Genomic DNA, 15311 nt, shown 5'->3' with positions numbered 1-15311 from the left:
GGGGTGGGGGTGGGTGGGGACAAGAAAGGGAAAAGGAGGAGTAGCCGGAAGGCTGGAGGGTGGGAGGAGACAGCAGGGGGGCTGAGGAAGGGGAGGAGACAGCAAGGACTAACAAAATTGGGAGAATTCGATGTTCATGCCCCCGGGGTGCAGACTCCCCAAACGGAATATGAGGTGCTGTTCCTCCAATTTCCGGTGCTGCTCGCTGTGGCCATGGAGGAGACCCAGGACAGAGAGGTCGGAGATGGAGTGGGAGGGGGAGTTGAAGTGCTGAGCCACCGGGAGGTCAGCTTGGTTATTGCGGACCGAGCGGAGGTGTTCGGCGAAACGATCGCCCAACCTTTAACCAAGCTGACCTCCCGGTGGCTCAGCACTTCAACTCCCCCTCCCACTCCATCTCCGACCTCTCTGTCCTGGGTCTCCTCCATGGCCACAGCGAGCAGCACCGGAAATTGGAGGAACAGCACCTCATATTCCGTTTGGGGAGTCTGCATCCCGGGGGCATGAACATCGACTTCTCCCAATTCTGTTAGTCCTTGCTGTCTCCTCCCCTTCCTCAGCTCCCCTGCTGTCTCCTCCCACCCTCCAGCCTTCCGGCTACTCCTCCTTTTCCCTTTCTTGTCCCCACCCACCCCCACCCCTGATCAGTCTGAAGAAGGGTTTCGGCCCGAAACGTTGCCTATTTCCTTCGCTCCATAGATGCTGCTGCACCCGCTGAGTTTCTCCAGCTTTTCTGTGTAACCTTCGATTCTCCAGCATCTGCAGTTCCCTCTTTAACACTTTGATTCTAGCGAGCAGGATAGATCACTCGACGACAATGACGTAGTACGGTCATGGGCAGATTCATGTGTAAATGGATGAAAAAAAGGCCCGCGTTCAGCTCCGTTGCGTACTACACGTCAGCCCATTGCATTTAGCAGGTGTGATTTCTCTTGCTCCGCTATAGGATCTTTGGTTTGATTGTCTGCTGAAATGAATCAGTGAAGCGTGAAGAAGGGAATAGGGTGATTTCACCGAAGGTCAAATAAGCGTAGATCCCCCCCTCACGTGACCGAAAATTTTAACTGGAGGACATATCTCAGTTTGATACATGTTAGTGAATGGGGAAACACGCACTTTCCCACCCGTTAAAAACATGGAATACGGCCGATTTTGGAGCTGAAATTTTCTGTGCTAGTCAGGGTGACCGTGAAGCACAGCGACCTAAAATTTCAGGCAAAAAAAAAAGATAGAAAGTAAGGTAATTACAAGAGGGAACTGAAGGTACAAAACAGCCGGTGAACAGCAAACATTTGCCGTGGTGATTTACAGGTCCAAAATATCGGGAATTATCGCATTTGCTCGCTGAATTTCATCAAAAGTAAGGAATTACTATCTTACTTTTGATGAAATTCAGCGAGCAAACGCGATAATTCCCGATATTTTGGACCTTTATATATCCACGGCAAATGTTCACTTCCGCTGGATTGTCACCTTCAGTTCCCTCTTGAATTTACCTTACTTGCTATCTTTTTTTTCCCCTGTAAATCTAGGTAGCTGTGCCTCACGGTCACCCCGACTGGCACAGTAAATTGCAGCTCACAACCTCGCCGTTTTCTATGTTTTTAATGGGTGGGAAAATGCATTTTTTCCCATCCACTAACATGTACCGGAACCCTCGAGTGTCCTCCACTTGAGAATTTTGGTCACGTGGGTGCGGATCTACGCTCCAGTGACCTTTAGTGAAATCACCCTATAGACAATGCGCTGCAATAACTCAGCGGGCCAGGCAGCATCTCTGGAGGACATTGATAGGCGACGTTTCGGGTTGGAACGTCTCCTACAGATTGACCGAAACACTCACCTATCCATGTTCTCCATAGATGCTTTCTGACCAACACATTTTGTCTGTTTTGTATATCAGCATCTGTAGTTCCTTGCAAAGATCCTGGTTCCTTGTGTCTACCCTTGCGCAAACTGTCCCCTGCACAAACTCTCTCCTCTGCCTGGCAGAAATTGTCCTCACACATTGCCGGATTTACCCATAGGCTTGCAGACTGAAGCCTAGGGCCTCAAAATCTGGAGGGCCTCCGGCCAAGGTGTATAATATTTTTGACACTGTCATAGATCTTTCTTACATATGCTGTCACAACGTACTGTAGTCTCTAAACAACCCTTCAGTAATTTTCCTTGCCCTCCATTTCAGAATAATACTGTTTTAAGCCGATAACCCGACACTAGCACTTACAATAATTAATTAAAGTGCAGCTTTCCAGCCCCTTATCTCATTGGCCATGCTCAGCTGCACCTCAGTGTCAATCTGGTGGCACCGGGGTCCGGCAAACTTTCACACGTGCTCCAGTAAACAGCGATGGCGGGTGCAGGGAACATCTTTGGGTTCTTGCAGGCTTTAAAAGTCAAAACTCGGGTAAGTAGGAAGTGCAAAGATATTTGAACTAGGAAGTTGGCAAGGAGCAATGGTTGGGGTAGAGCTGATAATCGTTGCTAGAAACCAACTGTGTAGTGTTGTGGCTGCCACTGACAGGTTAGTAATAAAACTAAGCTTATTTGTAGCTTCTTTGTTAACGATAGGAAAAAGCATAGTCGTTTTGTAAACTGTTTTTGGAAGCAGATTTGATTCAGATGTGATTCAGATTTTGCAATATAATTGTCAATAAGGAACAATTCTGTAAGAAATATTTCCCAAATATTATACAGATTTTTTTTCTTCACTCAAGTGAGAACGCCCCTTCATGTTTTCCTTTCTAATAAATGTTGTAGATTAATTTTACTTTTTATTTTCAGATTTTAATCTGAGTATGAGTAAAAGATTTGAAAGTGGTTCTATCAAGCGCAAGAGAAAGAGACTTGAAAGATACAGTAAAGAAGTTAAGACCGATCACTGCTTTCTTGGATCAGCCACTGACAGAGGCAACGTGCCAGCGGTGAAGCAGATACATTGATACTAACACAGAAATCAGTGTGGTGGAGCTATCCAGCCAACTACTAGCATTCAACCAGAAGAAAATCTCCCTGAAACAGAAACAGCGAAGCACGACGTGGAACAGCAAGCTGAATATGAGAAAGCAGCCATGATGCCAGCTCAAAATGAAAATATAGAACTAATTCAGGAGTCACTTATTGGACAGGGAGAGGCTGACAAGAAATAATGTGGCTAGTCAGAATTTTCATCACACACCTGGTAACGTAGGCCAAGTCAAAGGTATTCCAGACTCAGATATAGATGATGCCAAACATAGATCTACTGTAACAGACGTTGGTTTGTGGACAGAATTATCACATGAGGACGTATCCTATTGGGTAGAAAGGGGCCCCTCTCAAGTTCAGCATCCTTGTGGACCATTTTCAAATTCCAAGTGAGTGTATAAAAAGCTAGGTTCTTTTTTATTCAACAAAAGTCAATAGAGAAACATATAACCGAGAGTGGCTTGTGTATTCTCCCTCAAAAAGCCGGATATATTGCTTTGTTTGTAAACTCTTTCCAAACATTGCATCTTTTGCCACCTCCCTAGCTTCTGAAGGGTTTGATGATTGGCAAAACCCTATCTTATCCAAACTCATGACAACTCAGAGAAGCACAGGAATGCCATGTTGACCTACTTAACAAGAAAGCGAGGGCAAAAGTTAAATTTTGCGATCAACGAAAATCTCAAAACTCGGATAAACTGCATGGTCCGCGGGTGTTGGAGAGCCGGGGCTGCGGGAGGGATGGGAGCAGAACCAGCGACGGGAACAGATGCGGGGAGCCGGGGCTGTCGAGTGTTTGAGGCGCTGATGCTGCAGCTCAGGGCATGGAGCACTCCGGACAGTGCAAGTCCCGGGGCGTCAGTAGCGTTGCGCCGCTGCCGCTGCCGCGAGAGTCTCTGTGCCGAAGGTACAGACTCTCAAAGGGAGGTAGAGAGAGACAGAGGGTAAGGAGACAGGGAGATAGTGGGGGGAGAGAGAGGGGGTGAGAGGAGAGAGAGGGATGAGAGTGAGAGGGACAGAGGGAAGAGTGAGAGTGAAGACAGAGAGGGTGGAGAGGGTAGGAGAGAATGAGAGTGAGACAGAGAGACGGCGAGATAGAGAGAGAGGGAGACAGAGGGAGATCTAAACAGAGATAGGAAAGATACAGAGAGAGAGAGAGAGAGGGGGAGTGAGGTGGGAGGGAGAAATGGGGGAGAGAGAGAGAGGTGGGAGAGGGGGGGGGGAGAGAGAGAGAGGGGGAGAGTGGGTAGAGAGGGAGGGAGTGGGAGAGATAGAGAGGGAGGGAGAAAGAGGAAAGAGGGGGGGGAGAGAGAGAGAATGAGGGGGGGGAGAGAGATAGGGGAAAGAGAGGGGAGAGAGTTAGGGGAAAGAAGGAAGAGAGAGAAGGGAGGGGGGGAGAGGAGAGAGGGGACAAGAGAGAGGGGGAGAGTGAGGGGGGAAGGAGAGGGGGAAGAGAGAGAGAGGGCGAGAGAGGGGGAAAGAGAGGGAGAGAGAGGGGAGGGGAAGAGAGGGGGAAGATAAGAGAGAGAGGAGAGGGGGAGTGAGGTGGGAGGGGGAAGAGAGAGGAGGAGAGAGAGAGAGGGGAGAGAGAAGAGAGGGAAGGAGGGAGAGAGGAGAGAGGGGGAAGGGAAGAGAGGGGGGTTGAGAGGAGAGAGATAGAGAGGGATGAGAGTGAGGTGGGAGGGAGAGAGAGGGGAGAGAAAGAGGTAGAGAGAGAGGGGAGAGAGATAGAGGAGAGAGCTGGGGAGAGGGAAAGGGGGATAGAGAGGCAGGGCTGCCAACTCCCATGCATTGAGCGTGAGAATCACGCATTTCACCAAATTCTCACGCTGATCACAAATTTCTCTCGCTCTGTTGTGAGATATTCTGTGATCAACGAAAATTTTAAAACTTATATCAACTGCATGGGCCATGGGTGTTGGGAGCAGAAGCAGTGACGGGGACAGATGCGAATGGGGAGCGGGGCTGGCGAGTGTTTGCCGGGCTGGCGAGTCGCTCGCTGCATCTCCGGCCATGGAGCAGCCTCAGTGCAAGAGTCCTGGGCCGTCGGAGGCGTCGAAGCGTTGCGCCGCTGCCGTGAGAGTCTCTGTGCTGAATTCGCCCAGGTGACCGGCATGGATCAGGCTGCGGCTCGGTGCATCCTGGAGGACAACCAGAGGCTGCTGGAAGTAAGTACCAAGCACTGGGTAGATACGGTGGAAGAAAGTGGACTTGAAATGGGGTTGGTTGATGAAAGCATCCTGCTTGCCTGCTAGATTTTCACTTACTGTAACTGCAGGAAAAATGTTCCCGATGTTGGGGGCGTTCAGAACCATGGGTCACAGTTTAAGAATAAAGGGGGGGGGGGGGGGCAGTTAGGATTGAAATGAGAACAAACTTTTTTCACGCAGAGAGTTGTGAATCTGTGGAATTCTCTGCCACAGAAGGCAGTGCAGGCCAATTCACTGGATGTTTTCAAGAGAGTTACATTTAGTTCTTGGGGCTAACGACATCAAGGGATATGGGGAAAAAAAAACAGGAAAGAGGTACTGATTTTAGATGAATAGCCATGATCATATTGAATGGCAGTGCTGGCTCGAAGGGCCGGTGGCCTATTCACCTATTTTCTATGTTTCTATGCTTGAGTATATGGCAATAAAACTCGACCACTTGATTTTGAAGCATTCATGCATGGTGGAGGTATAATGTAGTCATAGAGTGATACAGTGTGAAAACAGGCCCTTCGGCGCAACTTGCCCACACCCGCCAACATGTCCCAGCTACGCTACCTGCTTTTGGTCCATACCTCCAAACCTGTCCTATCCATGTATCAGTCTAACTTTTTCTTAAATGTTGGGATGGTCCCTGCCTCAACTACCTCCTCTGGCAGCTTGTTACATGCACCCATCACCCTTTGTGTGGATAAAGTTAAAAAGTTATCTCTTAAAAATACTTCATACAAAAAACATTGAAATCATACTTCTACTGTGCACTAAAACATGATTTTAATACATCAAATTTCAAAAGGTTCCTACCCTGGGAGGGGAGACACCCTTCTTCCTCGCCCTCTCCCCACTCGGTTGCTCCACTCCCTCACCAGGTACCCCCAAGTCCACTGATCAGTGATCGCACAGTTCAAAAAACGCTCCAATCCAATTTAAAGTATATATATTGCATTCAAGTGTAAGTTAATTTCTTACTCCCAACTCTCACCCAATGTTGCCAGCCCTGGTGTACCTGGACTTTTCAGAAAGCCTTAGGTAAGGACCCACACAGGAGATTAGTGGGCAAAATTAAAGCACATGGTATTTGGGGGAGGGTATTGACAAGGATAGAAAATTGGTTGAAGACAGGAAACAAAGAGTGGGGATTAACGGGTCCCTTTCAGAATGGCAGGCAGTGACTAGTGGGGTGTCACAAGACACGGTGCTTGGACCGCAGCTATTTACAATATACATTAATGATTTAGATTAAGGAATTAAAAGTAACATTAGCAAAATTTGCAGATGACACAAAGCTGGGTGGCAGTGTGAACTGTGAAGACGATGCTATGGGGATGCAGAGTGACCTGGACAGGTTGGGTGAGTGGGCAGATGCATAGCAGATGCAGTTTAATGTGGATAAATGTGAGGTTATCCACTTTGGAGACAAGAACGGGAAGACAGATTATTATCTGAATGGTTAGGAAAAGGGGAAGTATAACGAGACCTGGGTGGCCTAGTACATCAGTCACTGTAAGCATACAGGTACATCAGGAAGTGAAAAAAGCTAATGGCATATTGGCCTTCATAACGAGAGGAGTTGAGTATCAGATCAAAGAGGTCCTTCTGCAGTTGTACAGGGTTCTGGTGAGACCACACCTGGAGTATTGTGTGCAGTTTTGGTCTCCTAATTTGAGGAAGGATATTCTTGCTATTGAGCGCAGGTTAACAAGGTTAATTCCCGGGATGGCAGGACTGTCTTATGATGAAAGAATGGAGCGACTGGGCTTCTATTCACTGGAATTTAGCAGGATGAAAGGGAATCTAATAGAAACATATAAAATTATTAGGGAATTGGACACTCTAGACGCAGGAAACATGTTCCCGATGTTGGGGGAGTCCAAAACCAAGGGTCACAGTTTAAGAATAAGGGGTAGGCAATTTAGAACTAAGACGAGGAAAACCTTTTCACACAGAGAGTTGCAAATTTGTGGTATTCTCTGCCTCAGAAGGCAGTGGAGGCCGATTCACTGGATGATTTCAAAAGAGAGTTAGATAGAGCTCTTAGGGCTAGCGGAATCAAGGGAGGAAAGGCAGGAACGGGGTACTGAATGTGGATGATCAGCCATGATCACAGTGAATGGCGGTGCTGGCTCGAAGGGCCAACTGGCCTACTCCTGCACCTATTGTCCATTGACTAATGTGCAAAATTGTGCTAGTGTATGGGGTGATTACTGGTCGGCATGGACTCGGTGGGCCGAAGGTCCTATTTTCATGCTTTATCTCTAAAGTAAAGTCGAAAGTCATAGGTGTAACCATGGCCACTCACAAACAAGCTGCAGTTATACCTATCTTTTTGTTGCGTACATTTGAACACTCGTCGTTACAAATGTACCTCCGCATAATTCCCCAACTCTTTCTCAGAGTCTGAAGGGAACCAAACAACATCACCTATGCATATTCTCCAGAGATGCTGCCTGATCTGCTGAGGAAATCCAGCACTTTATCTATTTTTATGTCGCGACCCAAAATATTGCCTGTCCATTCCCTCCACAGACTCAAAGTGGGGCTTGGGATAAAGGCTAATCTAGAATAGATTAAATACAAGTAGAGGAAGGTTCCCTCTACAGAAACTCAAAATGGATTAGATGTGGCTGCGGTTAATGTGTAGGAACTGTACATGCTGGTTTACAAGAAAAGACACAAGGTGCTGGAGTAACTCAGCGGGCCAGTCCGCATCTTTTTATGGTTAATGTGTGTTAGCCAGTGCAGTGCAAAACTTTGAGAGGTATGTGCGTGCACCTAGTGTTTGAACTTTTCATGCAAGTCTATAATCTGCCACTAGATGGTGGTATCCGCACAGCACCCGGAAAACATACCTTCATCTCCACTACGCAGACTAACGGGCCTGCCCCACTGTACGAGGTCATTCAAGAGTTCTCCCGAGTTTAAAAAAAAAATCAAACTCGTGGTAAGTACGTAGAATGTATGTAGCGGCTACGTCAGAGCTCGTGGATGTATCGTATCGGCCCGTAATGTTAACGGCAGGTACTCGGGAAACGCGGAAACTCGTGAAGTTTTTTCAGCACTGTGAAAAATGTCCACAAGAGCCCCGAGTACCTACGAACGGCTATTACCGTAATTCTCCGAGTTCGAATCAGGGAAAACTCGGGAGAGTTCTTGAATTACCTCGTACAGTGGGACAGGCCCTTAATGCATTTGTCAAAGGGCGAACAACGAACAGGTTTTGGTGCTTTATTATACATCTGGTGACTCACAAATAACAAGTTATGATTGTTATTTGTAAAAGTGCTGACAGAGACCCACTTCCGAATTTGATTTCTTAGTGTGGCAATGCAGTACCAAAGGCCAAAGGGCACGAGGAACTGCAAGTGCTGGTTTACCCTAAAATAACCGCACAAAGTGCTGCAGTAACTCAGCGGGTCTGGCAGCATCTCTGGAGAACATGTATAGTTGTCGTGCCTGGTGGGGGGGGGGGGGGGGGGGGGGGGGGGGGGGGGTTGAGCGGCAGATGGTTGGACAAAGGCCAGTGATGAAGCAAAAAAGTGTGAGATAAGAGTGAATTGTGATGCCAGAAGCAGGAATGTTGGTGGAAAGTGAAGGAAGGGGGGGGGGGGGGGGGGGGGGGGTGGGGGGGGGGGGAATGGGTGTGTCTAGGTGGGGCAAGGGGAATTGGAGGGGGCGGGGAGGGTTGGGGCCAGGTTAGTTACCTAAAGTCGGAGAAATCAATATTCATACCACAGGGTTGTAAGCTACACAAGCTGAACATGAGATGCTGTTCTCCAGTTTGCGTGTGGCCCTCACTCTGGAAATTAAGGTCCAGGTCATCAATACTATACAATTTTTATTTGTCATTTGAACCTCATTGAGGTTCAAATGAAATGTTGTTTCTGCAGTCATACACACAAGAAAAAGACCCAAGACACAACACAATTTACACAGACATCCATCACAGCGCATCTCCTCCTCGCTGTGATGGAAGGCAAAAAATTATCCCTCCCCTGCACTCCCCATTCTCCTCCCGATGTCAGAGTCAAAGCCCCCGGTGGGCGATGGTAATTGTCCCGCGACCATTAACACTGCGTCGGTGATGCAAGGCCGCGCTCCGGGTCTTGGTGTTGGAGCCCCTCGCGGGCGCTAGCAAAGCCCCGCAGCCGTTCCAAGCCGCGCGGGGCGGCGATGTAAGGCCCCGCTCCAGGTAATCTTCAACCCCGCAACTCGGGCGGGAGAAGTCGCTGTTGCGGAAGCCCCGAAAAGCGGTCTCCCAGCAGGGACCTGCGGGCTCCCGGTGTCACTGTCCACCAGACCTGCGGTTGGAAGCCTCCGAATCTCCGGGGGTCAGGTCGCAGCAGCGCGCCACCACCGCTCCTCCCGCTCCGAACTCGGCCAGCTCTACGATGGTGAGTAGGTCTGCAGCTCCGCGACTGGAGCCCTAGGTCGTCCCTGTTGGAGGCCGCTCCACGTTGCTCAGCCCCAACGACAACGGAGACCCGACAAGGAAAAGGTCGGGTTCTCCGTGCAGGGGAAAGATTTTAAAAGTTTCCCCCCCCCCCCCCCCCCCCACACACACATACCTCGTCAAAAAAAAAAAAAACTACATTGAAACAAGACAAAAAATTATAAAAAGACAGACGGACTGCAGAGGCCGCTGCGACGTGAGTCGAGCCGCCCACCATAGCCAGAACTGCCATCAAGGTCAGTATGAGAATGGCAAGAGGAATTAAAATGGGCAGCAACCAGACGTCCAGTAGGCCTTGGTGCACTGAACACAAGTGTTCAGAGTATTATTAGGGGTTCTGTTTTTCAGGCGAGTTGTTAACCTCTTACTCCAGGGCCTGGTGCATTTATCAATTCAATATGTGAGATGTATCAGCATGCCAAATGCAACATTCCTCCCTAAAACCCCAACAACAGCATGGTTATTGGGAATTTCCTGCATCAGTGAAAGGGTTTCCAAGAGTGTTCTGAGGAGACGATTAGGTTAATAATTTGTTATCCTTATTTATTTAGAGGATGCGCGCAATGCAGGAAAAGCTGCAGGTTGCCTTTTGAACTGCGGGTCAGTCAAGGGTTTCAGGGGCCAATGGGCCTGGAGGTCAGATAAGTAAGGATTTCCTTCCTTGGAGGCCATTAGTGAACCTGATGAATTTTACTCCAGTCCAGTGCTATCATTAACTTTCAATGAGCTGAACTTAAATTGCCCAGTTGATGTGGGATTTCAAATCAGATTCCCTAATACATTCATTTACCCTACCCCAATGGAATCGCAATGTAACTGCAAAAAGCCATCCGCCAAAGACGTTGTATAACCATCGTAGGCACTTAAAGTCAATGGTCCACATCCTCCACATTTACTAGAAGGGCAATAGACAAAAGGTGGGAGTAGGCCATTCGGCCCTTTGAGCCATCATCATCATCGTTGAAAACATCAACGAGCACGGTTCCTTACAGTGCTATGTATGACAGTGATCGCATCTTCTGAAGTATGGATGGCCGTTGGCTCGCTAGGAGCTCATCCGCCGTTTGACAAGTTTTGTTTTTGGTCCTGCTGGGGGTCCACAGCCCCTTCCTCACCTGGCAAACCAGGTGGGGGAGCCGTTTAGTCGCCGACTATCCGACCATGGAGCAGGTAACACGGGATTACATGGTACCCATGGCGGGGGGATCTCCCCCCGACCTGACCATAGCCAGAACTGCCAGTCACTGTGATCATGGCTGATCATGCACAATCAGTACCCTGTTCCTGCCTGCTCGCCATATTCCCTGACTCCGCTATTTTTAAGAGCTCTATCTAACTCTTTCTTGAAAGCCTCCAGAGAATTGACCTCCACTGCCTTCTGAGGCAGAGAATTTCACAGATTCACAACCCTCGGTGTGAAAACATTTTTCCTCATCTCCGTTCTAAATGGCTTACCACTTATTCTTAAACTGTGGCCCCTGGTTCTGGACACCCCCAACATCGGGAACATGTTTCCTGCCTCTAGCATGTCCAAATCGTTAATAATCTTATATGTTTCAATAAGATTCCTTCTCATCCTTCTAAATTCCACAGTATATGCCCAGCCGCTCCATTTTATCAACAAATGACAGTCCCGCCATCCTGGGAATTAACCTTGTAAACCTATGCTGCACTCCCTCAATAGCAAGAAAATCCTTCCTCAAATTTGGAGACCAAAACTGCACACAATACTCCAGGTGTGGTCTCCTTGCCAAAGTCAGTGTCACTCCCAGGCTAGAATCGAGGCCTTATTATACTCAGTTGGGCATGCTGGGCAAGTCGCATCGTTCACAACCCAACATCAGACTCCCAAAAATGCTCACAATATTCTGAGCTCCATCACAGGAAGAGATCACTAGCCACACAAAGGAGGAGATTCAAGGATGTGCTCAAAGCCACATTGGAGAAATGTAAGGGGGGCACAGTTGCACAGTTGGTAGAGCTGCTGCCTCACAGCGCCAGTAACCCAAGTTCATTCCTGACCTCAGGTGCTGCCTGTGTGGAGTTTGGAAGTTGTACCTGTGCTTGTGTTTCTTCTTGGTGCTCCAGTTTCCTCCCACATCCCAAAGTTAATTGGCCTCTATAAATTGCACCTTGTAGGTAGTGAGCAGATGCAAAAGTGAGATCATATAGAACTAGTTTGAACAGGTCAGTGTGGACTCATTGGGCTGAGGGCTGTTTCCATGTTGTATCTCTAAAATGAAAAACTGACCTCCCCACTGAGCTCTGGCCCGAGACCACTCAACATTAAGAAGGTGCATGTGTACGGTATTGAGAACCTCGAGACCTTGTATTTGGAGCTCACAGAGGCACAGAGTAATGGGCGGATGGACCCACTACCGCACGGACTACACACCCGGCTCATCAGCCACCTCCTGTCGCAACTGTGGCAGTTTCTGTGGTTCCCACATCAGATTCATCAGTCACTTGAGGCCACACAGAACCGCAGTGGAAGGAAACCTAAGAGAAAATGAATTCCTTAGCAGCTGTGTTTGAGTCATTCTCTTGTGACATTGCACTTGTGTGATGAATACCACATTTCACAGTCCCAGCAAAAGAGGAAATATCTTGTCAACAAAAAGCAAACTGTTAGAAACTGTGTCTTAAGACCCAGTCTGCAGTGTGAAACGTCATTGTCCATTTCCTCCTGCAAATACTGCACGGCCCACTAAGTTCTTCCAGCAGTTTTCTGCTCAAGGTTCCGGCATCTGCAGTCGTTTGTGTATCCAAAATTCTCCTCATGTCCATCTAATGTATCCAACCCCATATCTCTTGATTCTTAGGAAGATTGCCAATTGATCAGACTATCCTGAGAGATAGAACCTCCCCGTTCAGGCATCACACTGGTGAATCCTTTGCCCCAATCTCATCCTTGCCAACCTTTTTGTCTACACTAATCCCACTTACCTGCATTATGATCATATCCTGCAATGCATTGCCTATTTAAGTGTCTATCATAACGCCTCTTAAACATCGTGACTTTAACCATTCTGCGTAAAAAAACTTTACCCCTGACATCCCAACCAGTGGAAAATAATATTCTTGACTATTTACCCTGTCTATCCCTCTTATCTATATTACTAAAAGTCTGATCTTGACCGCTTTTCGTCCGCTGCGCTGCGATTTCCGAGAGAACGCCGCCACCTACGGCCGTCATTTTTGGCCACCTTGCTCAGAGCCCCCCTCCGCCTTCTGTGACCGGAGGATTTTTCCCATCGATGAAAAGTCAGAGAGATATTAATGTTTTTAACAAATTCGCCATTCTCTCTGCTGCCCCCGCTGGCGGCAGGGGGGAGGGACTATAAAAACTGGAAATGTAGTGTCTCAGTCTCCGAGAGGGTTAGGGCTCTCTGAGCCTCAAATAACACTGAACGCACGTCTACTCCATGGTGAGTCCCCTCGATGCGGCTGTAAAGTGGCTGCAGCCCAATTGTTTGCCTCGCCTTTTTTTTTAAAGTTTGGGTTCACAAAATTAATTTTGGTTGTCAGGTGGCTGCAGCCCAATTGTTTGCCTCGCCTTTTTAAAAAAAGTGTGTGTTCACAAAATCAATTTTGGTTGTCAGTTGGCTGGTTGTCAGTCCCCCCCCCCACTGGCGAGCAATATTGGAATTGGTGGAGAGGTGGAATATTTAGTTGGGTGACCAGCACTCCCATGTGATGCTGGGAACCAACGTGTCCCACTTAGTCTAGTAATCTCACATACCTCTGTCATGTCCCCACTTGGCCTCCTTCACTACAGGTCTATTCAATCTCTCCCCGTAATTGAAGTACACTTTATATTTCAAAATGCTTTTGCACCCTTTTTGTAAAACACCTCCACTATAAATGGGGAAATAGGAATTTATAAAAACAAATCCACAGCCAGGAGCAGGTGTGCTTGGCCTATCTCTTGCTGTGGCTTATGATCCAAGAATACAGTCACTTTTTCCCTGTTTCTGAGGATAGTTTACTGGCACCGCAGGTAGGTAGGATGGTCAACAGGCTTTCAGCACATTGGACTTCATCACTCAGAGTATTGAGTATAAAAGTTGGGAGGTCATGTTGCAGGAGCTGGCAAGGGTGTCGAAAAGATTTTCGAGAATGTTGCCAGGACTCGAGGGCCTACGCTATAGGTAGAGGTTGAACTGGCAAGACTTTACTCCTCGGAGTGCAGGTGGATGAGGAGTGATCTTATAGAAATGTACAAAATCATGAGAGGAATAGATTGGGTGAACGCACATTAGTCCAGAGTATGGGAATCGAGAACTGGAGGACATAGGTTTAAGGTGAGGGGAGAAAGATTTAATAGGAACCTGAGGGGTAACCTTTTTACACAATTTACACTGCTTATGGAACGAGTTGCTGGAGGAGGTAATTGAGGCAGGTCTCATTAATTCAAGAGACTTTTGGACTGGTACATGGATAGGAAAGGTTTAGATGGTTATGGGTCAAGTGCGGACTATTGAAGATGGGGCATGTTGGCTGGCATAGACTAATTAGGCCGAAGGGCCTGTTTCCATGCTGTATGACTATGATTCGATGACTCTATGACCAGCTGCAGCCCATTTACAAGACAAGGACAAGAAGGCTCTGCAGAGAGTAGTGCGTTCGGCCGAACGCACTATGGGAACTTCACTCACCCCCCTGCAGGAACTATACAACAGGAGGTGCAACTCCAGAGCAAACAAAATCATGAGAGACCTCTTCCACCCCTGCAACGGACTGTTCCAGCCGCTACGGTCAGGCAAACGCCTCCGTTGCCATGCAGTGAGAACGGAGAGGTTGAGAAGGAGTTTCTTCCCAGAGGCAATTCGGACTGTAAACGCCTTTCTCACCAGGGACTAACTGTACAGAACGTTTTTCCTTCTATTATTTATTATGTAAAATAATATGTGTGTTATGATTGTGTTTATAATTTGTTTGGTTGTTTTGTTGTTCCGCGAGCATTGCCACTTTCATTTCACTGCACATCTCGTATGTGTATGTGACAAATAAACTTGACTTGACTTGACTTGACTTTACAGCCAGGGTGCAACGATATTGCGGTTCCCCCAAACCTCCCTTTGTATTTTCTGATACAATCATCGTTCACACTTACTACATACTACACCATTTGGCCGGTCGTCTATGTCAGCTCACTAATTAACCACACACTGGCACTAATTTGTTCCCATGAACTATTGTTCTCTCACTTCCTCAGAAACTCTCCTCAGGTTCTCCTATTTACACGCTAGGAGCAATTTACAGGCGGCCATTTAACTTATCGACCTGCAAGTCTTTGGGATGTTGGAAGGAAACCGGAACACCTGGGGGAAACCTGTGCGGTCACAGGGAGAACGTGCAAACTCCAAACAGACAGCACCCAAGGACAGGATCGAACCTGGGTTTCTGGCGATGTGAGGCAGAGACTTTACTAGCTGTGCCACTGGGCCACACACTTCCTGCTGCCTCTTAGTCTGTGAACCATATTTAGCCAACAAAAGATGCTCTGGAAACACGACTTCTGTCCTCCAATAATGCCACTCGATGTTCTCCCAGGGTTGCTGGTGAACTGATTTTCTGGCTCGGGCACTTACGATCAGGAATTTGATTCTGACGCAACCCTGTTAGACAGACTAAAATCAGGTGTAGAACAATTGGGCAGTTCACCAAGCCCATTCCAACTG

General features: G+C 47.8%; 1 long non-coding RNA gene across 2 annotated transcripts; it reads left to right on the top strand.

Annotated features, from left to right (window-relative positions):
• Window positions 1-343: 343 nt before the first annotated feature.
• Window positions 344-14860, top strand: LOC129699394 (uncharacterized). 2 transcript variants are annotated; one of them, XR_008723838.1, is made up of 3 exons: window positions 766-920; window positions 2785-3356; window positions 14846-14860. It is a non-coding gene; the product is annotated as an uncharacterized LOC129699394 (long non-coding RNA). The 2 variants fall into 2 exon arrangements; XR_008723837.1 differs by lacking the exon at window positions 14846-14860 and having other exon boundaries at window positions 344-920; window positions 2785-3357.
• Window positions 14861-15311: the final 451 nt, after the last annotated feature.

Source organism: Leucoraja erinacea, chromosome 8, assembly GCF_028641065.1.
Source record: "Leucoraja erinacea ecotype New England chromosome 8, Leri_hhj_1, whole genome shotgun sequence".
Lineage (NCBI taxonomy): Eukaryota > Metazoa > Chordata > Chondrichthyes > Rajiformes > Rajidae > Leucoraja > Leucoraja erinaceus.
This window is presented reverse-complemented; position numbering and strand designations above follow the sequence as displayed.